The sequence below is a fragment of the Balaenoptera borealis genome (assembly GCF_965194805.1).
Source record: "Balaenoptera borealis genome assembly, chromosome: 16".
In the NCBI taxonomy this organism is placed as follows: Eukaryota; Metazoa; Chordata; class Mammalia; order Artiodactyla; family Balaenopteridae; genus Balaenoptera; species Balaenoptera borealis.
Genome location: NC_138872.1, coordinates 17,291,814 through 17,318,940, shown reverse-complemented (window position 1 = coordinate 17,318,940; position 27,127 = coordinate 17,291,814). Strand labels below are relative to the sequence as shown.

Sequence of the window (27,127 nt, the reverse complement as noted above, 5' to 3'; positions counted from 1 at the left end):
GTGTTCATTTTAATTCCGTTATTTTCCAGCATTAGTGTGTGTTAACATCATGCATCCCGAGCCTTAAAATGGTTACAAAGAATGATCAGAAAATGCCACTTTTATTCTAAAAAAGTTATCAGTGATTTACAGTTTACAAGTAAGATGTTCATTAAAGCTCTTTTTACGATACTACCAAATTGGAAACACTCTAAACGTCCAATATTAAATGGGAAGTTTAACAAATTATGATGGAGCTATCGAAAGTAATGTTCATAAGAATATGTAATGATATTGGAAAATGTTCACAATAATGTTATGTGAAAAAAACCAAAGCAACACAGTGGCTAAAGCAGGACCCCACTGTTTTAGCATGTATATTATACATACAGAAAGCTCTGGAAAGCAACACTCTAATTGTTAATGATCATTTGGCTCTCCCTGGTTTCGGGATAGTAGGTAATTTTATTTTATTCTTTGAACTTTCCTGGTTTTGTCAAACTTTATTCAATGTACATACTAGATTTTTATCATCAGAGAAATATGGTTTTTTAAAGGAATTTATCCTTAGAAGATGTGGTGTGTGTATATATATATATGTACATACACACACACACACACACACACACAATGGAATATTACTCAGCCATAAAAAAGAATGAAATAATGCCATCTGCAGCAACATGAATGGTCCTACAGATTATCATAGTAAGGGAAGTAAGCCAGAGAGGGAAAGACAAATATCACATGATATTGTTTACATTTGGAATCTAAAAAAAAAAAAAAATGATACAAATGAACTTATTTACAGAGACTCACATAGAAAACAAAATTATGGTTACCAAAGGGGAAAGGGGGTGGGTGGAGGGATAAATTAGGAGGTTGGGATTAACATATACACAGTACTATATATAAAATAGATAACAAACAAGGGACTACTGTATAGCACAGGGAACTAAATTCAATATTTTGTAATAACATACAAGGGAAAAGAATCTGAAAAGGTGTGTGTGTGTGTGTGTCTGTGTGTATATATATGTGTGTGTGTGTGTGTGTATGTATAACTGGATCACTGTGCTGTACACCTGAAATTAACACAACATTGTTAATCAACTATACTTCAATTTTAGAAAATGAAGGAAAAAAAGGCAATTTAACCATAATTATTTTCTGTTCCCTCTTCTATTGTTCTCTTCTATTTATTCTCTTCTTATGGGAAAGTTTTTCATAAACGAAAATTTAAAAAGCAACCATTCCATCCTCTAGATTCATGGGAGAATCCTGTGTACAGTCCTTAACAATAGGCTGCAACGTACACCTGGGTTTATATCTATATAATCTTTAAAAGGATGAAGCAGTGGTCCTTCAAATGTCCGGAACCATCCCCAAAATCACATATGTACCTGAATCCAGTCGTATTTACAAGCCCTTTTGAGTAAAAAGAAAACTTCTTGTTTCAACATTCATCCTTTCTACGGTTAATGGCAAAAAAAAAAAAAAAAAAATTACCACTAATATTAGGCATAATATCCCAGTACCATTTGCAATGTGCCTAATGGGTTCGGTGTGGTTTTTTTATATTGCCTCCGAGACAAGCAATGAGTCAGAAGTTTCCTCCAAGAACTGAGGAAGTGGCACCGTTTAATAGCAATGTCAGGAAATCAGGTCCAGAAGAACCAGACTTGAGTCCCCAGCAAGGTCACTTGAAAGCTGAGTGTCCCACGGCACGTCACAAACTCATCAGCTTAGCATGCTCGTTCTTAAACTAGGAATAGTAACCACACTTTCAACACCCACCACGGAGTCATGAGGATCTAAGGAGAAAACAGTGAAAAACTACATTAAGTATCTAAAGGGTGTTCCTGCCATTACTGCCAACAATAATACTCGGTATGTGTTCTTTACCTGCCACTTTCAGATCCAGATTTTTAAAATTACTTTTCTTGGAAACTGGTTACCTTCTTCTCTACCAGAGGAAGTCATTGTGTATATGCCTGTTGCTGTGTGTGTCTCTGTGTGTGTGTGTGTGTTTTGGTTATCCTTGTTTAACTCAGCTGTACGTAAATGGGAGTCAAGTGTACGTGAAAATGGTTAACATATTCTTCTAGCTGGCACCACTCCTATTGCTTCCCTCAATCATGCTTTTTGTTTTTCTAAACACTTTGCATATTATTGCATAGCTATTTTAAGTACATTTTTGTACTAATATAAGCATATATACAGAAAAGTGTACAAATCATAGATTGCTTAATAAATTTTCACAACACACTTAGATAACTGCCGACCAGACCAAGAAAGAAAATATTACCAACATCACAGAAGCACCCTTCGTGACCCTTCTCAATCAACACCCCGACATCCCCAAGATAACTACTGTTTGATTTCTATCACAATACATTAGTTTTACCTGTTTTTGAAATACTCACTAATGGGATCATACACTATTTTATCATCTGTGTCTGGCTTCTAGTACCCAAAGATGGCTGAGATTCACCCACTTTGTTGTACAAAGCAGTTCATTATCTTTGCTGGATAGTATTCCTTTGTATAAATATATCACGATTTATCCATTCTACCATGGATATCTGGGTTGTTTCCAGTCTTTCTTGGTTCTTACAAATAATGCTGCTGAAAACATTTATGTATATGGCTATGAGTAAATGTGTTGACCCACTTTTGTTAGGTATATACCTAAAAGTGAAATGGCATCTCATAAATTATGCAAATATTAGCTTTTTCAGATCTGCCAAATTTTACTTCCAGGAGCAGTGTAGGAGAGTTCCAGTTGCTTCACATCCTCACCAACATCTGACATCATGTCTTTAACATTTAGTAAACCTAGTGAGGGTGTAGTGAAATTTTGTTGTAGTTCCATCCATAGAGAAGCTAGAAAGATAGTAATGAGAGCTGTCATTTACCAAGCACTTACTTGTGCCAAGCCCTTTATTTGTCATCTCACATAAATCTTATACATATTATATGAGTGCAGGGCTACAATCCCCTTTTTACAGATGAGGAAACTGAGGTTCAGAGAGGTTGAATAACTTGCCCAACAATACACAGCTACCAAGTGACTAAACCAAATCCAAACCTAGTCTGGGGGCTCCAAAACCTATGCTCTTGATCACCAAGCTATTCCTCATCATTTTAAGATTCTAGTAGATTCCAAACTTTAGCATGCTTCAGAACCCCCTGGAAAGTTTATTAAAACAGAGACTGCTGGGTCTGACCCTCAGAGTTCCTGATTCAGTAGGTCTGGGGTAGGGCCTGAGAATCTGCATTTCTAACAAGTTCCCAAATGATGCCAATGGGGTCACACTTTGAGAACCCCTGTTCTAGAAGATGGCGATCATGTCTGACTTTTCTCCATTATCCAAAGGCCCTGGCCCAGTGCCTGGCAAACCTCAGACACGTAAATGATTATTGAATAATTCCTATCCCTGCTTGGCCCTCCATGCTAGCACAGAAAGCCATGTCTCTCAGGCTGCTGCAGGCCATTGTGAGTGAACCCTGTGACCCCTCTGACTTGGTGAGAGCCAAGAGAAAAGTAACAAAGAGCTCTGTTTTAGAAATGCCTGTTGACAAACATGAAGGGGGCAAGTGACTTCACAGATTTCCCCCACTTTTTAATTTTTTTAATAAATTTATTTATTTTATTTATTTATTTCTGGCTGCATTGGGTCTTCGTTGCTGCGCGCGGGCTTTCTCTAGCTGCATCGAGCAGGGGCTGCTCTTTGTTGAGGTACGCAGGCTTCTCCTTGCGGTGGCTTCTCTTGTTGTGGAGCACGGGCTCTTGGCGCGTGGGCTTCAGTAGTTGTGGCTCGCAGGCTCAGTAGTTGTGGCTTACAGGCTCTAGAGCACAGGCTCAGTAGTTGTGGCACACGGGGCTTAGTTGCTCCGCGGCATGTGGGATCTTCCCGGACCAGGGATCAAACTCGTGTCCCCTGCACTGGCAGGCGGATTCTCAACCACTGTGCCACCAGGGAAGCCCTCCCCCATTTTCTTTTAATCAGTATTTAGAGAAGTCAACACAAGGGGAAGAGTAAAACTGTTTCCTGGGTGTATGTTGCTCCCAGGCCACTGTGTATCCAGAGCCTCCAGTACTCAGGATGGTTCTGGTAACTGGGGACAGTTGTAACTGACTATATTCAAGCAAATGTGCCCACTCCCTTGCTTACTGCACTTTCTACACTAGAGCTTTTAGTTGTGGCAGAAACTGTCAGCTATCAGATCTATTCTTCCTTTTCTCATTAAGTAACAGCACCACAGTTTTTAGCCAAGCACTACAATGTCCAGATAAAAGGCTATTTTTCAGCCTCCCTTGCATTTTGATATACCCACATGATTAAATTCTGAGCAGTAAGACACAAGCAGAGGCAGACCTTCCAGGAAGTCTTCTTAAAAGAGAGGGAATATGCCCTTCTGTATCTCTTTCTCCATCTTGCTACTCCAGATGCAATGGTTGGAACTCAAGCAGCCACCCTAGATTATGAGGCTCAGGGCCACAGACCATGTGAATGGTAGAGAGGTAAACTGGAATGAGCCAATGACTCGTTTAACTTTGTAGTACCACTAGACCAGCAAACTTGCTTCCTCTGTGACAGCTTTTACAAGAGGTGGGAATCAATTTTCATCTTGTTTAAGTCACAGTTATTTTGAGGCTTCTCTTTTATGTAGCTGAAGTTAATCCTAACTAGTACATAGATAGTCACTATGAGTCAGCTGAAAGACTACTGGACCCAGTTTAGCCTCCCTCTCTCGTAGTATGCCCTAAGCAAATCACTTCAATTCCCTGCACCTTGGTTTCCCCATCTGTAAAACAGGAAGAAAAAAGAATATTGTAACTACTTCAAAAGGCTTTTGTGAGGCCTAGCTGAAATATGCTTTATGAAATATAAAGGCCTACAAATATATAAAGGACTTTAATTTCCTACAAACAAGACAACTTTTTAAAGAGAAAATAAAATAGGAGAAAGCCATGTATGAGAAGTCTCTCCTAATTAAGGAGAAGGGAGCTGAATCAAAGCAACGGTTTCTCTGCTTACCTCTGCCACGTCACCTCCCACAATCCCATCCAGGTCATTATTTTCTAAATGAGAACTTAATTTTGCTCTAACACCATTATTACACCTAAATGAAATATTTATTGGGCTGAATACCAATTGACTTTTAGAAATAAAGATTTGAAATTTATGCGCTAATGTAGAGTAATTCAATAATTGTAAATTTCACAACCGAGCTTTGTAATCAATTACTGTTTAGTAATGATATAAATGCACGTTCTTCTCAGGAGACCCTGGACAACTATAAATTAGATTCTGCACACATAACAATCTGGCACCATCTCCACACAGGTTTTGTCTCTTCTGAGGAGTAACCAAGGCCAGGGATTAATCCCAGGCTGGCTTCCCCCGACCATGAATTTAGACCCTATTTCACTCATCACTCAGGCTGTGCCGAGTCTAAACTTAATGAGCGTTCACACAAAGCATAATTCAGAAGATAAATCACCTGGAAGGAAAACCTCACAGCCCAATTCAAAGAGATGCTGTACAATGTGTGGGCAATAGAGATAGTCACTTAGGCATTCATCCATCCAACAAACAGTAATTGAGCACCTACTGTATGTCCAGCACCATCCTACATTAGTGTAGGAAACAAAGGCACCTGCCCTCCTAGAAGGTGAGAAGAAGGTGCAATGAACAATAAATGATAATCAACATAAATAAGCAAATTAAACTGGGCTGAACATCAACTGATTTTTGGAAATAAAGATATGAAATTTGTAAGCTAACACAGAGTGCTGGGCAGTTATAAATGCTATGAAGAGAAATTTATAAGCTAAGTATTATCCTAATTTTACAATTAAGGAAATTATAAATAAGGGTTCAAAGAGGAGAAGTAACTTGCTCAAAATGAGAAACTAAGTTGGATTTGGGATTTGAATTCAGACCTACCTGATGCCCATTTCTGCCCTCTCCCCACCCCTCACACTGAATGGGCGGATAAATGACCAAACCTACACAAGCAACTCGGACCTCATTTCTCACTGACTGCAGAACAGAAATCCTTGTTAATAACACCCCCCATGTCAATTAGAGACTCTTAACTCAGAAAATAAGGCTAAGATTAAAAGAACGCCCTGTAGCTAGACTGGACACTGGCACCCATCCGCATCACCATGCTTAAATCTAGACTTGGCTTAAGCAAAATTTCCATTTTAATTTCCATGTGATAAACACTGGTATTATTTTCACTCTGAAAGAACCTTAAAGCAATTGTGTGGATCACTGTTCATTTGAAACCCTTTCTTTGTCTTCATAGGGCCGGCCAGCTACAGGAGAATGCATTATAAATTTGGCTTCTATTGGAACTAAGCTTGGTAAAAGGGGATTCTGAAACCCTCGGGGAGACCTCTGTCACAGAACCACAGATTCTGGTAATTGATTAGAGAGCTTTTAAGTGAGCGCAGTGATTACATTTTGAATTCTTTTATATTAATTATTAAAGGCAAATTATGTTGTTGAAAAGAAAAGCCATAGAAAGATGGCAATTTAATGACATAGGTTAGAGAGGCATTGTGGATAGGGTAATTGATTTAAAAAGTGAAAGGCAGTGGGGAGAAGGTTTGTCAAAAATGGATTTAACCATTTGAAAACTGTATACCTAGTCATTGTTTATGTGTTGCTTGAAGATGAAAAGGAGCTGAAGATTTGGAATCTGACCAAATATGAGGGAAAGGAACTTCTGTTGTATCTGTAAAATGGGCTCGCCCACTAGTCTGGTCATGCCTGACTGAACAATCCTGTATCTCTCTATATAATGTTCAGTGAAAGAGCTCACAAGAGAAAGAAAAAGATTTCACCTGAATGCTGTCACTTTCTTGGGCTATTCCTTTTCAACAGAGATGCCAATACTTCCCAACAATATGGAAAGATGTTGCGAAAGTCAGAGCACAGATTTTAGAATCACTGTATGATTTAAACCCTAAAAATAAACTTGTGTTCTAAGAATGACACCGACCCCTCCATTTCATCCCCAATCTCCCTTCCACTCTCAGCAGGAGATGGAGGCACCTTGTAATGGTAATAGTAGCAGCAGGAAGAGTAGGAATACGCCACACAGCAGTGGTGTTTACTAGTAGTAATAAACATCCATGGAGTGCAGCTTCTGAGCTGGGTCCCAGAACCATCACTTAAAGGAGGGTTTCCCAGGAGAGCCACCCAACCTGCTACAACCACACTGGGTTTTGCATGACAAGGGATGATTATGATTTTCATTCCTTCTCTAAGCAACAGAAAATGAAATATGGCAAGGGCGAAATATCTGTATGGCAAAATTACTTATGGTTATGAACTATTTCTCCCTCCTATGGATTTCTCCTTAACCCTAGATGAGAAAAAAATTTCAGTCACAAAAAAAGGCTAACCACAAGACACTGCCAGGACACATCAACACCCTAATGCACCTACTGGCATTAGTAAAAGCCAAAGAAGATTGGAGGGCCCATCACTCTCAGCAAGTCCCTTGGCCATTCCCTAGCCATCTTACTGCAGCCACAAGCATCACCCAGAAGGGGTGATAAAGCAGAAAGCTCAGGCCATTACACTAAAGCATCACTCAGTGCAGCTGTGGCTTCCTGTGGCCAAGCTAGGTCCAGAAAGAGGTTCAAGGTCCAGGATGGGGGGTCATGGACACTTTCTAGCTTGGCATTCCAAAGAGAATTTCCCCGTGGGAGGATATAGTGTCTGATCTGAGAGAGACTGGGGCCCTGCTCTATTTCTGATGGCAGGTGAGGCCCATTCTTTGCATGCCAGACTTGGGCTAACCTCCACTTCTCACTCGGTTTTGATGGGTCTCACTTTGATTGATTTCCCAATTTTCTTCCCATAGCTGCAAATCTGGATACTTTAAGATATTGCTAGATCTCCCATGCTGACAACTGCCATGGAACAATATGAGCTTAGGAAGAGTTTCATTCTTTCCACTGTAATGGTGATAACCCTGATAAGAATTATACTGTATTTTCAAGCATTGAGCAAAGAAAAGCAACGGTAGTTAGATGCAATGTGTATGAAGAAGACAAAGATGCCTACCATACAAACGATGAGAAGCAGAGAAAGTCCGTATCGGGTAAACATGTCAGAGGCAGGTGAAGACAGCCCGAGGCCCTCCACTGGGCCGATGAGGAGGTACTCAACTGGACACTTTCGTGGGCAGCCACATAAAAGGCCAAATAGATTCAAATGGGGTCAGAGAATTTTTAACAATGGAAGATGAAGAAATGACCAACTGTTGGCTGATCTGCATTCAGTCTTGTCTTGGACCAACTGCTACAACTATCCTATCACAGAAGACAAAACGCAGAGATCTGAAAGCTTCAAGCTCCTACAACAAATCAGATGGATTATTGCTCTTGACAATCTTGGGCTTGCCAACCCACTCCTGCCAGCCTGTCCCAGCACAACCACATGGGGATCGCAAAATAGGAAAGGACAATAGGCAGAACAGCACCTCCACTGGATATGGCACCAAAGAAGAAAGTTCCAGCAATACGAAGAGACTTCTCTAATATCAAGAAATGGGAGAAGGGATATAGCACCTCAAGAGACCCCACTTCTACCACTGCACCTGAATAAATGGATCTGGGCTTTAAGCTCACAGGAGCTCCAAACTCTTGGCTTCATTGGTCTGCAGCACATTTGGAAGAAAACCAAAAATCAGACTGCAGGCTACCAGCTGTAAGCCCCCTCTGCCTGCAGTTCAGACCTGGCTGGGGTGATGGCTTTCAAAGTCAGGGAATTATCAGTATCTTTCTCCCACAGCTCCCATGCTGGAAGCCTAGGATAGAGGCCCCAGTGCATTCTCAAACTATGCATATCACAATACCATAGCAGGATAAGTGTCGCTTCATCACAATTTTAAATATATATTCTAAATATATATAAATAAAATTTAATGAGATATGTCAGTTTATATATACAAATATACAGTACCTATGTATCTGTGTGTCTGTAGCATTATGTCTTCTGTCCATCTGCCCTACAAAGCTGTAAGCTCCATGAGGGGCCTCCCCAAGGGCCCTGTTTGTGTGCTTGTTTTACTCACTCCCACCTAGCCCCGAGCCTAGCCAGGTCAGTCATAAATTATTTCAGTGAATGACTGCAACTGACTCTGGCTAAAGGGGGCAGGTGTAGAGGTTGAATGTGTAGGGGCTTCCCCAGCCTTTCAACTAGGCTCTACCCAGAGAAAGACAAATATCATACGATATCGCTCACAGCTGGAATCTAAAAAAATGGTACAAATGAACTTATTTACAAAACAGAAATGGAGTCACAGATGTAGAAAATAAACTTATGGTTACCAGGGGGAAATGGGGGGGGGATAAACTGGGAGATTGGGATTGACATATACACACTGCTATATATAAAATAGATAACTAATAAGGACCTACTGTATAGCACAGGGAACTCTACTCAATACTCTGTAATGGCCTATGTGGGAAAAGAATCTAAAAAAGAGTGGATATATGTATACGTATAACTGATTCACTTTGCTGTACACCTGAAACTAACACAACACTGTAAATCAACTATACATCAATAAAATTTTTTAAAATAAATAAATAATTTAAAAATAAAATAAAATAGGCTCTACCCTTCCCTGTGTGAGGAGGGAAGGCAGAGCTCTGATCTCTCATGTCAGGGCCACTCCTCCTGATTCTCCATGATGTTCCCTGCAAAAGGGCAGGGGGTCTAACAACCCCCGCCCACCCTCCATGCACTCAGCCACAAGGAGCTGCTTTTTTTCTAATGTACACGACCACATGCTAGCTGAGCCCTGCCTCAGTGCCCTTTTTCTGACCCCTGCCTCAGTGCCCTTTTTCTGACCCCTGCCTCAGTGCCCTTTTTCTGACCCTATCATCTTTCTACTCTGATGGGGAAAAGGGACTGGTTCTTTGCCAACTTCCGCCCTTCCCTGTCTTACCAAACAGAAAGCTGCCCTCAGCTGCTCCCCCATCGTCACTTCCCTTCTTTCCCTACTCCCAAGAGTTCTTTTTGGGGGATTTTGTGATACAGAATCAAGAGGACACAGAAAAACAGAAAGAGAGAGGCAGAAGACAAAAGCGAAGAGTTTAGGCCAAAAAACTAAGCTGATCTATGTTACAAAGACTTAATAACAAGTGGGGCAGGAAGAAAAGGAGATAATCAAGTTGCAAAACATGTATTCGGAGTCCCACTACTAGCCTTTAATAGATGTAAGTAAATAAGTAAACGCTCTTTTAACTATCTTCGTGCTCCTTGAACATGACTGTCATTCAGAGACTAAACCACGTGGGTTGGCAGGTTCCTAAAGGTTCTATTTCACTGATTCCAGAGAGAGTGCAAATACCAGAAAACAAGACAAATACTGGGGGAAAGACAAAAAAACACTGGAATATATTGCTTTTCCCTTACCCCATTCCCCCGTCCCTGGAATAAAAACATCATAAAAACAGATAGGAGCAGAAATAAAAAGAAGCTTGGTACCAATGCAAGAATGGTTTAAAAGCCAAACCTATGGACTTATCCAGTAGCCACAGGATCAAAGAGAACGTTCGACAACCACACGCATGAACAATGCATTTGCTGCTTCCCATTTCTCAATAAACACGGCTTCTAAACAGAAGAACAGAAAGAAAAAAGATGGGACTTATTATTTACCTACTACAAAACAAAAAAGAGAACAGCATCAAGAGACCTTGGAAGTATACACCTCTGAAAATAATCTACTATAGGATCCAGAAGAAAATTTCAGAAATCTGTTCATCATGCTTTACATCATTTATGCCAAAATTGGAAACACCTCTAGCCCCACCTCCAGTGTGCTATGCTTGTTCCGGGGCAGTCCTGCTTTTCTCCAGTATCTTATAGGCATCAGTAAAATGACTTTTATATTCTTTTCGCTCTCTGGAATTTTCAAATTGTTCTGTAATGATTGCATATTGTTTCTACAATAATTTTTAAAACTAATTTGGCAAAAAATAAAACAATTTCCCTTAACCAAGTTTGTTTTTTAAAGTGACTTATTAAAAATAAAAATATCCTCCCTCTTGTCAAAGAATTATCCCTCAAAGAAACATTTAAACTTAGATGGATTCAGAGGCAATTTATTTAGACAAGCTTATTTTTTAAACAAAGTCAGTATAATACTGATAACAATTTGAGAAAGACCAGAAAAAGGAACTCAAAATATCTAACTTAACGAACATAAATGAAAATCCCAATTAAGCACTTATCAAACTAGAAAAACATTCTTAAAAATAACACACCATGTCCTAATAGGGTTCATCCCAAGAACAGGGCCCATTAAAAATAATCACCATGTTAATACATTAAAGAGTAAACATTTTATGGTGAATTCAATAGTTACAAAAAAGCATTTAATCAAATTCTTCACTTACGCCTGAGTTAATAAGAAAAAATAAAAGGAACCTTGATAAATTAGAACACAACGCTTGCTTAACTCAATGAAAAATTAACACACACACATCCCACCCCACCATCACCACCACGACCACTATCACACCACAAAATAATCAACAGAGTATCTAAGGGGAACCCTATAAGTGTTTCCATTAGGGAACAGTAAAAACAAGGATGCCCATTTTCACCATTGTTACTTAACTGTATTCTATGTGCTACGATTAGGATGCTATTAGGAAAGAACAAAATAATAGTATATATTTGAAAAGAGACAGTAAAATCATATTTATTTGTAGCTGATTGTATACCTGAAAAACCCAAAAGAATCAACTGAAAAGCTCATAGAAAAAACAAAGAGATTTCACTGAGAGAGTTGGATTAAAAAACAAACATTAAGAAAATCAATAGCTTTTTACACTAAGAATAACTATATAGGAAAAAATGAGAAAAGACACTTCTCAAAAGAATAAGAATAAACAAAACGAAATATCTAGGAATGGATTTTACATGAACATACAAAACCCTGGAGGGTTTTACCGGAGGACAAAAAAGCTACTGAATCCACCAACAATGTTGTGCTTGGAAATTTTGTGATACCCAATTTTGTGAAAATGAAGACGTAATTCCAGTCAAAAACCCCAATATATGAACCTTGACGACATGACCCCAAAATTCACCTGGAAGAATAAACTCAGCAAGAATAGTCAGAAAAAAAATCTGAAAATGTGATGACCGTGAAGATTTGGGGTGACTTAGACTGCCAGATAGTAAAACGTATTGGAATACTGTAATGCAGGAAGAGACAGAGAAATATAACAGAATAGAACATCCAGACACAGACCCAAGTTTAGATGGAAATTTAAGATAAAAGAGGCATTTCAAATGAGTAAGGAAGATACGTAGGATTCAATAAATGATGTTAGGACAACTAGCTGGTCACTTGGAAAACTTGGATCAAAAGAGAGAGGGGGGGGAGGGAGGGAGGGAGGGAGGGAGGGAGAGAGAGAGAGAGAGAGAGAGAGAGAGAGAGAGAGAGAGTGTGTGTGTGTGTGTGTGTGTGTGTGTGTGCATATTAATTAAGACTAGAGGGGGACTTCCCTGGTGGTCCAGTGGTTAAGACTCCCCGCTTCCACTGCAGGGGGCGTGGGTTCAACCCCTGGTCAGTGAACTAAGTTCCCACATGCTATGCGGCACAGCCAAAAAATTAATTAATTAAAAAAAGACTAGAGGAAAGGTATTTTATTATCTTAGGTTGGATAATGCATTTCTTAACATGAAACCAAATCCAGAAACCGTGACTAAAACAAATGACTATTTTGATCACATAAAAAATAAACTGTGCGGAAAAGCACAGCATAAATAGAGTTTAAACACAACTGTTTACCCTGGAGAGCGGGGATTGGGCACCAACTAGAAGGCGGTATGGGGGAGTGGGATTCTGGAAATGTTTTATATCTTGGTCTGGATGATGGCGGCATGGGTGTATGCATGTGTAAAATTCATTGAGCTGTACAGTTAAGATCTATGCATGTTATCCTGTGTAAGTTATGCCTCAATAAAAAAGAAATAGTAATATAGGGAATACATCAAGCATTTATCCTGTCTTTCCTGTAAATACTGTATTTCAGGGTAAGCAAAGACTTAATGAGGGAAAATTCTTCTTCATCCAAAAGTTACAGTGAAGTGCAAAACGAACGAAAGAATTAGAAACACCATTCTGCCATCCCTAGTGAAATAAACTGTTCTAGAAAATATCTATCAAGAAGGAAATCTAAAAGAGAGTGGATATATGTATACGTGTAACTGATTCACTTTGCTGTAGAGAAGAAACTCACACAACACTGTAAAGTAACTATACTCCAATAAAAATTTTAAGAAAGAAGAAAAATGTCCATCAACGTCTGTTAAAACCATGAGCACAGTGGTTCTCAAACTCTAGTGTGCATCAGCACCACTTGGTGTGATGGTTCATTTTAGGTGTCAACTTGATTGGCCACAGGGTACCCAAGATGTTTGGTCAAACATCTTTGTGAGGGTGTTTTTTGGATGAGAGTAACATTTAGAGCAGTAGGCTGAAGTCAAGCAGATCGCCTCCGTAACGTGGGTGGGCTTCATCCAATCAGCTGAAGGTCTGAACAGAACAAAAGGCTGACCTCCCCCTCCCCCGCGCCCCTCCCCACAAGCAGGAGGAATTCTGTAGTGCTGGGTCTTCCTGGTTTTAAAGCAGACAGCCTTTGGGCTTCATCTGCAACATCGGCACTTGGACTGCAGCTGTGGCATCAGCTCTCTCTGGGTCTCAAGTCTGCCAGTCTATTCTGCAGATTCTGGACTGGCCAGCCTTCCTAACTGAATGAGCCAATTCCTTATCACAGATCCCTCTCCCCTCTCCTTCTGTTTATATGTTCTGTTTCTCTGGAGAACTCTGATACAACTGAAGAGCTTGGAAAAACACAAATTGCTGGGTCCTACCCCCATAGTTTCTGATTCAATAGATCTGGGGTAGGGTGCAAGAATTAGAATTTCTCACAAGGTCCTAGGTGATATTGGTGCTGCTAATTAAGGGACCACACTGTGAACACCAGTGCTTTAGACAAAAGGTTGATGGGGACAGTTATAATGGATACATCCGGCTCATGACGCCTGAATCTGCTAATTAATCTGAACTTCAATTTACAAGGAAATGGGGGATTAGAGAGACACGATACACAATACCATAAAGATGCAGTCAGCCGCACTCAGTGTATGGGAAAATCTAGAGAAAAAAAATGACCCAGAGTCTTCAACAAATAACTGTCATGAAGAAAAGCAAAGGGGGAACTGTCAGAGGTTAAAAGAAATTAAAAGACCTTTGGGGATACTGATTCAAACTAGCTATACCTATTTTTTTTAATTAGAAGTTAAAGAAAATTTGGTGACATTAAAGAATTGTCATCAGTTTTGTTGGATGTGGTAACAGAATTATGCTTATATTTTTGAAGTCCTGCTGTGTTAGACCAGAGTTTCTTAGCCTTGGCACTGTTGACATCTGGGGCCAGATAATGCTTTGTTCTGGAGGGCTGTCCTGTGCACTGTGGGCTGTGTAGCTGCAAGCCCGGCCTCTATCTGCTAGAGGCCAGAAGCATCACCACCCCCAGCTGTGACAACCCAAACTGCCTCCGGGAATTGTCCCCTGGAGGGCAAAACTGCCCCCAGTTGAGAACTTCTGTGTTCATACATCTTCTGAAGGATTTACAAGTGAAGTGATATGCCTGAGGTTTGTTTTTTTTTTTTTTAATACTCTAGAAAAAACTATGGGGAGTGGGGTGAGATGTTGCTAGAACGGCAGAATGTGACCAGTGCTGCAGCTGGGTAGTGAGTACATGGGTATCATTACTCTAGTCCCTAAACTTTTATATTTGAACACTTCTGATGTAAAGTTTTTTGCAAGAACACATGCACATACATAAAGTAATACCATAGAAACACATTTCTGACAAATGTTCATCATATTAAATGGAAAAAAGCACATCACCAGGCAATATGTACACTGTGACCTCATTTTGATAAAAAAGAGAGAGAGAGACACTCAGAATATGGATCAAAATATTCACATTAATGGTCTCCAGGTGACGGAATTGTAGGTAATAATTCTCTTCCTCCAATTTGTAGTTTTCAAAGCACTCCACATGAGCATATACATATGATTCCATGTAAACAAACAGATAAAATGAGGACTAATAAAGAAGAAAGGGATTGCTGTGGAGAGGTACAATGCAGGCAATGAAAAAAATAAAAAGACTTCAAAGCAAACACGAAATTTCAAAAAGTACAACAATCAGGGAGCCATTGAGTACAGGGGCAAAGATACCTCACAGCCCCTAAGGAAATGTTGCATTAAAGCAAGTTCACTGCCACACCTGTGTGTGCATATGTGTGTTTCCTGATACTGACCTTGGGCATCTCAATTTCATTTGATCTCCCCTGTTTCAGAAGGCAGAGTCACATGGAATAAATTTTAGAAAGGCTTTTCTCTAAACAGAGAATGGTATTTTCCCTGCCAGGCAAATGTTTAAAGTTTTTTAAATAATCTCATTGATGCTTAAATCCATAGCCAAGTGGAAAACTCAGCTATTAAGCTAGACTCACGCCCCAAAGGTTCTGAGTAGCAGAGGTTTAGCTCTTCTGCTTTTCAGCGCCAAATATAAATTATTTGCTATTTAATCACCTGTTACTTTGGCTCACCTGAGTGGCTGCAGCCTGACTTTGGCACAAGTAATTAACCGTAAGCCAGAGTTCCCGATGCTATGATTCCTTCTGCAGTATCTGGCCTAAATTTCAGATGCCTTTCTGTCTCCAACCCTCCTACAGTATGATGTAAAAGCACCTCCACCTTCACGGTCATTCCCTTCCACTAGAATGTAAAGCCCATAAAGACAAAAACTTTGCTTTCGTACCTGCTGTGTCCCTGGTGCCTAGAAGAGGAACTGCTGCATAGGAGGTGCTCAATAAATAATTACTGGAAAGAATGACTTAACTGCACTTCCCTCCCTTTTCCCGACTTCTGGCCTTCTCAGGGAACATCGATTATTTCTAAGACCACCAAATGGTCTGAATTAACAGGAGTCTGAGTCATTAACATGCTGTTTACCCCCGCTTCCAGCGGATTAATGAAGATGTTAAAACAGGTGCCCTCCCCTGTACTACAGACATGCACATACGTACACGTGTGTGCACACACACACCACTCTGCCACAACCCCAGACACCTCCACACCCTCCGCCCTGGTGATACTTTCCATTTACTCCTTGTGTCTCCATCCCGTCTGTGCACAATCTCATTGTCTTCCTAATAAAACTAATTTATTTCCAGAAGCAAATTCATGAAGTAGCATAAGTAACATCTACACCTAGAGCTGCTTCTGAATTCCCTCTAGCTGCAGACTTTTTCATTCCGTCCACAAAGGCTCCTGAGCTTATTTGAAGACATGGCCGCCTGGCCTTCCCCAGTTCCTCAGCAGCACATGGGGGATTTTGCTGCTACTCCCAGACACTTTCTGCTCAATTCACTCCAGTGTTCGGCATGAGAAATGGCATCAGATTCTGGAAACAAGGCCAACTCTTGGCTAAACAATCCCCTTTTTTTCCTGTCTTCCGGCCTTCTGTCAATACCCACTCAGGGTCCCCATAATGTCACCCCAAATCCTCTCCTAACCACCCCTTAAAGATCTAGTTCAACTTCCTCCCAAGGAGAAGAGGAAACTGAGGCTCAGAAGCAGCATGTCAGGGGTGACCTAATGAGTGAGGGGCAGTGCAAGGACCGTGCCCAAGGTCTCCTGACCCCCAAGAGCCCAGTTTTCTTTTAGAGCAGGGGTGAGCAAACTAATAACCCCTATGAGCTACATCTGGCCCTCTGCTTTTTTTGTCAATAAAGTTTTATTGGAACACATGCATGCACATTCATTTTCCTATCGTCTATGACTAGTTTCCACTATGACAGCAGGGCTGACTAGCTGTGACAAAGTCTGTTGAACTGCGAGCCTAAAATATTTACTATCTCACTATTTACAGAAAAAATTGACTGATCCCTGCTAGAGGGTTCAAAAAGAACTGGAAGGTAGGAGGGAAAGGTCAATGCAGACACCCCGTGGAAGGTCAGCTGATCACTTTGCTAGTCTCCTCAAAGGTGACCAGCTCCCCAAGGGGGGCCCCCTCGAGGCAGAACCAGTCATCTCTCTGACCTCTCTTCGCCCAGGCTACCCTTGGCATCTTGATAGATGCCTTTGCAGAGATTCAGCCCCACCCACTGTCAAGCACCTTTGGCTGTCCACACACACACACACTGAGTTCCAAGAGTGCTGTGGTCTCCATAAGTAGGTCTGGAATACTAACCACAGGCTGCCACAAAAGAGAGCCTCCAGTCCATAGCATGGGAAAGATCAAGAGGCATGGGACGTGCCCAAGGGGAGGGAGACTTTTCCTGTTCATAAAAAAAAAAAAAAAAACCCTGTTTCTGGAGGTCAGGCTGCCTGGATTCAAGTCCCATCTACAGCCCTCACCCCCCTGGTGACCTGGAGTTATTTACTTTCTCTGAGCACAGGGCTTCTCATCAATAAAATAAAGGTGTCTACAGTTGTGAGGATTCAATGACACAGCACATGTGGAGTTCCCAGCGCAGTGCGAGCCACAGAGCAAGTGCTGAGTCAGGTGCTGGTGAGAAGCTCTGGAAGGACTGCGTCGCATATCTGGACGTGACTCAGGCAAGTCAACATTCTAGTATCCGGAAGAGCCTCTGAAGCTCAGGGTCTGAAGCAGGCTTCTTGCATTCCAAGGGCAATGCTCAGAAATGCACAGCAGAAAGACAACGGAGTAAGGCCAGAACATGTCACACGGGCCACCCTATTTGGCCGGGAAGACAGGGATCGACGATGTGGCAGCTGGGAGTATGGTGGGCACTGGAGTCAAGCCGACTTGCGCTCCTCCTTCCCTAGTCCTGAGACTTGCAAACCATGCGGTCTCCCTGAGCCTGCTTCCTCATTTGTAAACAGACAATAGCCTTTACCCTACAGGCCCCCTGTGAGGACTGACAGACATGAAATCCCTGAACCTTAGTACTGGGGTCAGGGGGGGGCCCCTCCATAGATGAGTCATTGCTGCTGTCATTTACCTTAACAATTCCACCTTCTGTCCAGGCCACAAAGCCCCCTCGCCTGGGATGGGGCACCAGCACCTTCTCCTGCTCCCCGCAGAGGCTCATTCAAAGTGGATCCCCCTTCCCTTCCTTTCCCATCCCCGTCTCAGGCCCTGACCCAGCCACAGCCCCACACAGCCTCACGGCCACACCTTGCCATCAACACTGCTATCACGTGCCAGAGTTATGTCAACACAACACCAGGCCACCACCAGCTGGACACGGAGCCACTGTCACGCAAAACAGCAAGAGCAGAGAATGGGCAGCAGACATGCCGAGGAGGCCCAGTGCTGGCTCCGACTTCTTTCCCGTGTGGACCATGGGAGAGCCACTCACCCTCTCTGGGCACAAACTCAGGCATTTGTAAAACTCATGATTCAGATCAGTTATTCATCAAGTCCCTTCCATCTTGTGAATCACTGCAGAGGTTCTACTCTGAAGCTGTGAGAAAAGTCGCCCACTATACTTTGCTAACTCCAATGCCAATTTCCACCAAAATAAATCCATTTTTATCTAATAGAGCGATGCGGTGGGACAGCAAGAGGTGTTGCTTTGCCAGTAACGCTGCTAAGGAACTCAGCTGGATCCCGCGAATTCATCGATATCCTGGCTCCTTTGTATCTCTGATCTTTTTTTCTCGTGTCCTTCTCCCCATGAAATTATTTTTAAATCTCTACGTTCTCTGTTTTTGCTTACAGGGAACAACGGTGTTTCCCTGGCGCCCTTCCGCACTCCTCAGCTTCTGGGTCTGTGTGATTTCTCCTGGATTAGAATCACGGAACAGGGAGAACGCTAGGGGTGATGCTGCTGAGAGAGGCCCCAGCGAGAGATCGTGGCCTCACCCAGCACCCCACCTGAGCCCACGAGGGCGTGGACACCCCCAGCACGAAGACTCAGCAGCAGGGCCCACAGGAGGCAGTGCCGGGGGAGCCTGAGAGTGAACCAGACTCAGAGCATGTGCTTTTGTTCACTGCCTATCACAGAGGAGGAATCCAAGTGCAAAGGGTCCAAGATGGTCCAAGATCGACAAAGGCCACACCAGGCCCAGAAGCCAGAAAGACTCCAAAGCTGGCCTTGCCACCTCCTCTGCCCCAGGGGCTGCTTCCCTCACCACCTCCAGGGATCAGAGTGCCACGGACTCATGTCAGGATGAGGACATGAAAACCTTCAAGGGGCTTAACATGGAACAGCAGCAATATTTTAAATATGCTTTAGAACACTTCCATGAAAATAATCCAGAAATACACTGAAAAATAAACACAAGAGGACACAATGAAGGCTCCCTCCTACCAGCAACCACAGGCCACCCGGTTCCCGCCACAGGCACTGACGATTAGCACTTTCTTGCATTCCCCTCTGGCAGTAAGCTATGCATGTAAGTCTACGATGTTTATACAAACATGTGCGTAAGTGTGTTTTGTGTGTCCCTTTGTTACACAACTGCTAAACCACTAGACAAAGTTCTATGCTTTTTTTCAACTGATAGGTCTTGGATCCTGTTCAATATTAATACTTGCAGATCTTGTTCTTTCTCCTTAATAGTACTCCACAGTATGGACATTTACATTATGTCCAGTCTTTTACAAGTACAAGGAAAGCTGCAATAAACATCCTATTATATAAACTTCCTGCACAACAACAACCCACACACACACACACACACACACACACACAATGCATCAGGTAGAATTCCTAGAAGTGGAATTACTTTTCAGTGGAGAAGAGTTAGCAAATCTCTGGGTATGCATATGTGTGTGTGTGTGTGTGTGTGTGTGTGTGTGTGTGTGTGTGTGTGTGTGTGTGTGTGTGTGTGTGTGTGTGTGTGTGTGTGTGAGATATGTGCAGTGTATGGTGTGTTGGTCTTTTTTTATTTCATTAATACAATGGGATGAGATCTTCTGGTTGTAGAATATTAGAGCCAAATTGGAACTCATTTGATTTCACTTCATCTGCTTCTCTTTGAGTCTGTTGTTCCTCAATTTCATCCACAGTTTTGGTTATTAATGCCTCCATTCGGTATTTCATGTTCACTAGGCCTTCGTAATCCAGTTTACGTTTTTGAGGCTTAATACCCTTACAGAACCACCGTGTGTGAAATTATCTTTTACAATGCTGAATCCAAGCAGTTTATATTTTTCAGTCAATTACTCCCAACTGCCAGAGCTATGCTCAGGATACTTCTGGCTAAATTTCTTACTTCTTGGATCATTAATTCTCAGACACGACTAACCCTGGTGTCTGGTAAGGTCACTTATTTGGACTCACACTCAAGCCAAAGATTCTCTTCAAACTTGGAAATCCATACTCAAAAGTCACATGTGTTCTGCAAAATTTTAGCATAAATTCCGGGCTGATAAACTGGGTGATATTTCACGGACCCTGATAAAGAGCTACCTTTTAAGAAATCCCGTAGGAATGTAAATTGATACAGCCACTATGGAGAACAGTATGGACATTCCTTAAAAAACTAAAAATAGAACTACCATACGACCCTGCAATCCCACTACTGGGCATATACCCTGAGAAAACCATAATTCAAAAAGAGTCATGTACCACAATGTTCACTGCAGCTTTGTTTACAATGGCCAGGACATGGAAGCAACCTAAGTGTCCATCGACAGACAAATGGATAAAGAAGATGTGGCACATATATACAATGGAATATTACTCAACCATAAAAAGAAACGAAATTGAGTTATTTGCAGGGAGGTGGATGGACCTAGAGTCTGTCATACAGAGTGAAGTAAGTCAGAAAGAGAAAAACAAATACCGTATGCTAACACACATACATGGAATCTAAAAAAAAAAAAAAAAAAGGTTATGAAGAACCTAGGGGCAGGACAGGAATAAAGACACAGACTTAGAGAATGGACTTGAGGACACAGGGAGGGGGAAGGGTAAGCTGGGACGAAGTGAGAGAGTGGCATGGACATATATACACTACCAAATGTAAAATACCTAGCTAGTGGGAAGCAGCCACATAGAAGGGAGATCAGATCAGTGCTTTGGAACCACCTAGAGGGGTGGGAAAGGGAGGGTGTGAGGGAGACGCAAGAGGGAGCAGATATGGGGATATATGTATACATATACCTCATTCACTTTGTTATACAGCAGCAACTAACACAACATTGTAAAGCAATTATACTCCAATACAGACGTTAAAAAAGAACAGGAACCAAGATGGCGGAGTAGAAGGACGTGCTCTCACTGCCTCTTGCGAGAACACCAGAATCACAACTAGCTGCTGGACAATCATCGACAAGAAGACACTGGAACTCACCAAAAAAGATACCCCACATCCAAAGACAAAGGAGAAGCCACAATGAGATGGGAGGAGGGGCACAATCACAGTAAAATCAAATCCCATAACTGCTGGGTGGGTGACTCACAGACTGGAGAACACTTACACCACAGAAGTCCACCCACTGGCGTGAAGGTTCTGAGCCCCACGTCAGGCTTCCCAACCTGGGGGTCCAGCAATGGGAGGAGGAATTCCTAGAGAATCAGACTTTGAAGCCTAGTGGGAATTGATTGCAGGACTTTGACAGGACTGGGGGAAACAGAGACTCCACTCTTGGAGGGCACACACAAAGTAGTGTGCGCATCGGGACCCAGGGGAAGGAGGACCCCAGGGGAGACTGAAACAGACCTACCTACTATTGTTGGAGGGTCTCCTGCAGAGGCAGGGGGTGACTGTGGCTCACCGTGGGGAAAACGACACTGGCAGCAGAAGTTCTGGGAAGTACTCCTTGGTGTGAGCCCTACCAGAGTCTGCCATTAGCCCCAGCAAAGAGCCCAGGTAGGCTCCAGTGTTGGGTTGCCTCAGGCAAAACAACCAACAAGGAGGGAACCCAGCCCCACCCATCAGCAATCAAGTGGATTAAAGTTTTACTGAGCTCTGCCCAGCAGAGCAACAATCAGCTCTACCCACCACCAGTCCCTCCCATCAAGTCTCTTAGATAGCCTCATCCAACAGAGGGCAGACAGCAGAAGCAAGAAGAACTACAATCCTGCAGCCTGTGGAACAAAAACCACATTCACAGGAGATAGACAAGATGAAAAGGCAGAGGGCTATGTACCAGATGAAAGAACAAGATAAAACCCCAGAAAAACAACTAAATGAAGTGGAGATAGGCAACCTTCCAGAAAAAGAATTCAGAATAATGATAGTGAAGATGATCCAGGACCTCGGAAAAACAATGGAGGCAAAGATCGAGAAGATGCAAGAAATATTCAACAAAGACCTAGAGGAATTAAAGAACAAACAAACAGAGATGAACAATACAATAACTGAAATGAAAACTACACTAGAAGGAATCAATAGCAGAATAACTGAGGCAGAAGAACGGACAAGTGACCTGGAAGACAGAATGGTAGAATGCACTGCTGTGGAACAGAATAAAGAAAAAAGAATGAAAAGAAATGAAGACAGCTTAAGAGACCTCTGGGACACATTAAACGCAACAACATTCGCATTTCAGGGGTCCCAGAAGGAAAAGAGAGAGAGAAAGGGCCAGAGAAAATATCTGAAGAGATTACAGTCGAAAACTTTCCTAAAATAGGAAAGGAAATACCCACCCGAGTCCAGGAAGCACAGAGACTCCCAGGCAGGGTAAACCCAAGGAGAAACACGCCAAGACACATAGTAATCAAACTGGCAAAAATTAAAGACAAAGAAAAATTATTGAAAGCAGCAAGAGAAAAACGACAAATAACATACAAGGGAACTCCCATAAGGTTAACAGCTGATTTCTCAGCAGAAACTCTACAAGCCAGAAGGGAGTGGCATGATATACTTAAAGTGACGAAAGGGAAGAACCTACAACCAAGATTCCTCTACCCGGCAAGGATCTCATTCAGATTCAATGGAGAAATCAAAAGCTTTACAGACAAGCAAAAGCTAAGAGAATTCAGCACCACCAAACCAGCTCTACAACAAATGCTAAAGGAACTTCTCTAAGTGGGAAACACAAAACAAGAAAAGGACCTACAAAAACAAAACCAAAACATTTAAGAAAATGGTCATAGGAACATACATATCGATAATTACCTTAAGCGTGAATGGATTAAATGCTCCAACCAAAAGACACAGGCTTGCTGAATGGGTACAAAAACAAGACCCATATATATGCTGTCTACAAGAGACCCACTTCAGACCTAGAGACACATACAGACTGAAAGTGAGGGGATGGAAAAAGATGTTCCATGCAAATGGAAATCAAAAGAAAGCTGGAGTAGCAATACTCATATCAGATAAAATAGACTTTAAAATAAAGAATGTTACATGAGACAAGGAAGGACATTACATAATGATGAAGGGATCAATCCAAGAAGAAGATATAACAATTATAGATATATATGCACCCAACATAGGAGCACCTCAATACATAAGGCAACTGCTAACAGCTGTAAAAGAGGAAATCGACAGTAACACAATAATAGTGGGGGACTTTAACACCTCACATACACCAATGGAAGGATCATCCAAAATGAAAATAAATAAGGAAATAGAAGCTTTAAATGACACAACAGACCAGATAGATTTAATTGATATTTATAGGACATTCCACCCGAAAACAGCAGATTACACTTCTTCTCAAGTGCGCATGGAACATTCTCCGGGATAGATAACATCTTGGGTCACAAATCAAGCCTCAGTAAATTTAAGAAAATTGAAGTCATATCAAGCATCTTTTCTCACCACAATGCTATGAGATTAGAAATGAAATACAGGGGAAAAAAACATAAAAAAACACAAACACATGGAGGCTAAACAATACGTTACTAAATAGCCAAGAGATAACTGAAGAAATCAAATAGGAAATCAAAAAATACCTAGAGAGAAACGACAATGAAAACACGACGATCCAAAACCTATGGGATGCAGCAAAAGCAGTTCTATGAGGGAAGTTTATAGCTATACAAGCCTACCTCAAGAAACAAGAAAAATCTCAAATAAATAATCTAACCTTACACCTAAAGGAACTAGAGAAAGAAGAACAAACAAAACCCAAAGTTAGCAGAAGGAAAGAAATCATAAAGATCAGAGCAGAAATAAATGAAATAGAAACAAAGAAAACAATAGCAAGGATCAATAAAACTAAAAGCCGGTTCCCTGAGAAGATAAACAAAATTGATAAACCATTAGCCAGACTCATAAAGAAAAAGAGGGAAGAGGGCTCAAATCAATAAAATTAGAAATGAAAAAGGAGAAGTTACAGCAAACACTGCAGAAATACAAAGCATCCTGAGACTACTACAAGCAACTCTATGCCAATAAAAAGGACAACCTGGAAGAAATGGACAAATTCTTAGACAGGTATAACCTTCCAAGACTGAACCAGGAAGAAATAGAAAATATGAACAGACCAATCACAAGTAATGAAATTGAAACTCTGATTAAAAATCTTTCAACAAACAAAAGTCCAGGACTAGATGGCTTCACAGGTGAATTCTACCAAACATTTAGAGAAGAGCTAACACCCATCCTTCTCAAACTCTTCCAAAAAATTGCAGAGGAAGGAACACTCCCAAACTCATTCTATGAGGCCACCATCACCCTGATACCAAAACCAGACAAAGACACTACAAAAAAAGAAAATTACAGACCAATATCACTGATGAATATAGATGCAAAACTCCTCAACAAAATACTAGCAAACAGAATCCAACAACACATTAAAAGGATCATACACCATGATCAAGTGGTATTTATCCCAGGGATGCAAGGATTCTTCAATATAGGCAAATCAATCAATGTGGTACACCATGTTAACAAATTGAAGAATAAAATCCATATGATCATCTCAATAGATGCAGAAAAAGCTTTTGACAAAATTCAACACCCATTTATGATAAAAACGCTCCAGAAAGTGGGCACAGAGGGAATCTACCTCAACATAATAAAGGCTATATACGACAGCCCACAGCAAGCATCATTCTCAATGGTGAAAAACTGAAAGCATTTCCTCTAAGATCAGGAACAAGACAAGGATGCCCACTCTCACCACTATTATTCAACATAGTTTTGGAAGTCCTAGCCACGGCAATCAGAGAAGAAAAAGAAATAAAAGGAATACAAATTGAAAAAGAAGAAGTAAAACTGTCACTGTTTGCAGATGACACGATACTATACATAGAGAATCCTAAAAATGCCACCAGAATACTACTAGAGCTAACCAATGAATTTGGTAAAGTTGCAGGACACAAAATTAATGCACAGAAATCTCTTGCATTCCTATACACTAATGATGAAAAATCTGAAAGAGAAATTATGGAAACACTCCCATTTACCACTGTAACAAAAAGAATAAAATACCTAGGAATAAACCTACCTAGGGAGACAAAAGACCTGCATGCAGAAAACTATAAGACACTAATGAAAGAAATTAAAGATGATACCAACAGATGGAGAGATATACCATGTTCTTGGATAGGAAGAATCAATATTGTGAAAATGACTATACTACCCAAAGCAATCTACAGATTCAATGCAATCCTTATCAAATTACCATGGCATTTTTTATGGAACTAGAACAAATCATCTTAAAATTTGTATGGAGACACAAAAGACCGCAAATAGCCAAAGCAGTCTTGGGGGAAAAAAACAGAGCTGGAGGAATCAGACTCCCTGACTTCAGACTATACTACAAAGCTACAGTAATCAAGACAATATGGTACTGGCACAAAAACAGAAACACAGATCAATGGAACAAGACAGAAAGTCCAGAGATAAACCCACGCACCTATGGTCAAGTAATCTATGACAAAGGAGGCAAGTATATACAATGGAGAAAAGACAGTCTCTTCAATAAGTGGTGCTGGGAAAACTGGACAGCTACATGTAAAAGAATGAAATTAGAACACTCCCTAACACCATACACAAAAATAAACTCAAAATGGATTTGAGACCTAAATGCATGACCGGACACTATAAAACTCTTAGAGGAAAACCTAGGCAGAACACTCTTTGACATAAATCACAGCAAGATCTTTTTTGATCTACCTCCTAGAGTAATGGAAATAAAAACAAAAATAAACAAATGGGACCTAATGAAACTTAAAAGCTTTTGCACAGCAAAGGAAACCATAAGCAAGACAAAAAGACAACCCTCAGAATGGGAGAAAATATTTGCAAATGAATCAATGGACAAAGGATTAATCTCCAAAATATATAAACAGCTCATGCAGCTCAATATTAAAGAAACAAACAACCCAATTCAAAAATGGGCAGAAGACCTAAATAGACATTTCTCCAAAGAAGACATACAGATGGCCAAGAAGCACATGAAAAGCTGCTCAACATCACTAATTATTAGAGAAATGCAAATCAAAACTACAATGAGGTATCACCTCACACCAGTTAGAATGGGCATCAGCAGAAAATGTACAAACAACAAATGCTGGAGAGGGTGTGGAGAAAAGGGAACCCTCTTGCACTCTTGGTGGGAATGTAAATTGATACAGCCACTATGGAGAACAGTATGGAGGTTCCTTAAAAAAATGAAAATAGAATTACCATATGATCTAGCAATCCCACTGCTGGGCATATACCCAGAGAAAACCATAATTCAAAATGATACATGCACCCCAATGTTCATTGCAGCACTATTTACAATAGCCAGGTCATGGAAGCAACCTAAATGCCCATCAACAGACGAATGGATAAAGAAGATGTGGTACATATATACAATGGAATATTACTCAGCCATAAAAAGGAACGAAATTGAGCCATTTGTTGAGACGTGGATGGATCTAAAGACTGTCATACAGAGTGATGTAAGTCAGAAAGAGAAAAACAAATATCGTATATTAACACATGTATGTGGAACCTAGAAAAATGGTACAGATGAACCAGTCTGCAGGGCAGAATTTGAGACAGAGATGTAAAGAACAAACGTATGGACACCAAGGGGGGAAAACCACGGTGGGGTGTGGATGGTGGTGTGCTGAATTGGGCGATTGGGATTGACATGTATATACTGATGTGTATAAAATTGATGACTAATAAGAACCTG

The 27,127-nt window shown here is 41.2% G+C and overlaps 1 protein-coding gene across 15 annotated transcripts in view; it reads right to left on the bottom strand.

Annotated features, from left to right (window-relative positions):
* Positions 1 to 27,127, bottom strand: part of PTPRT (protein tyrosine phosphatase receptor type T) — a 1,098,035-nt gene that overhangs the window by 1,023,438 nt on the left and 47,470 nt on the right. The gene's annotated exons all lie outside the window — the stretch shown is intronic.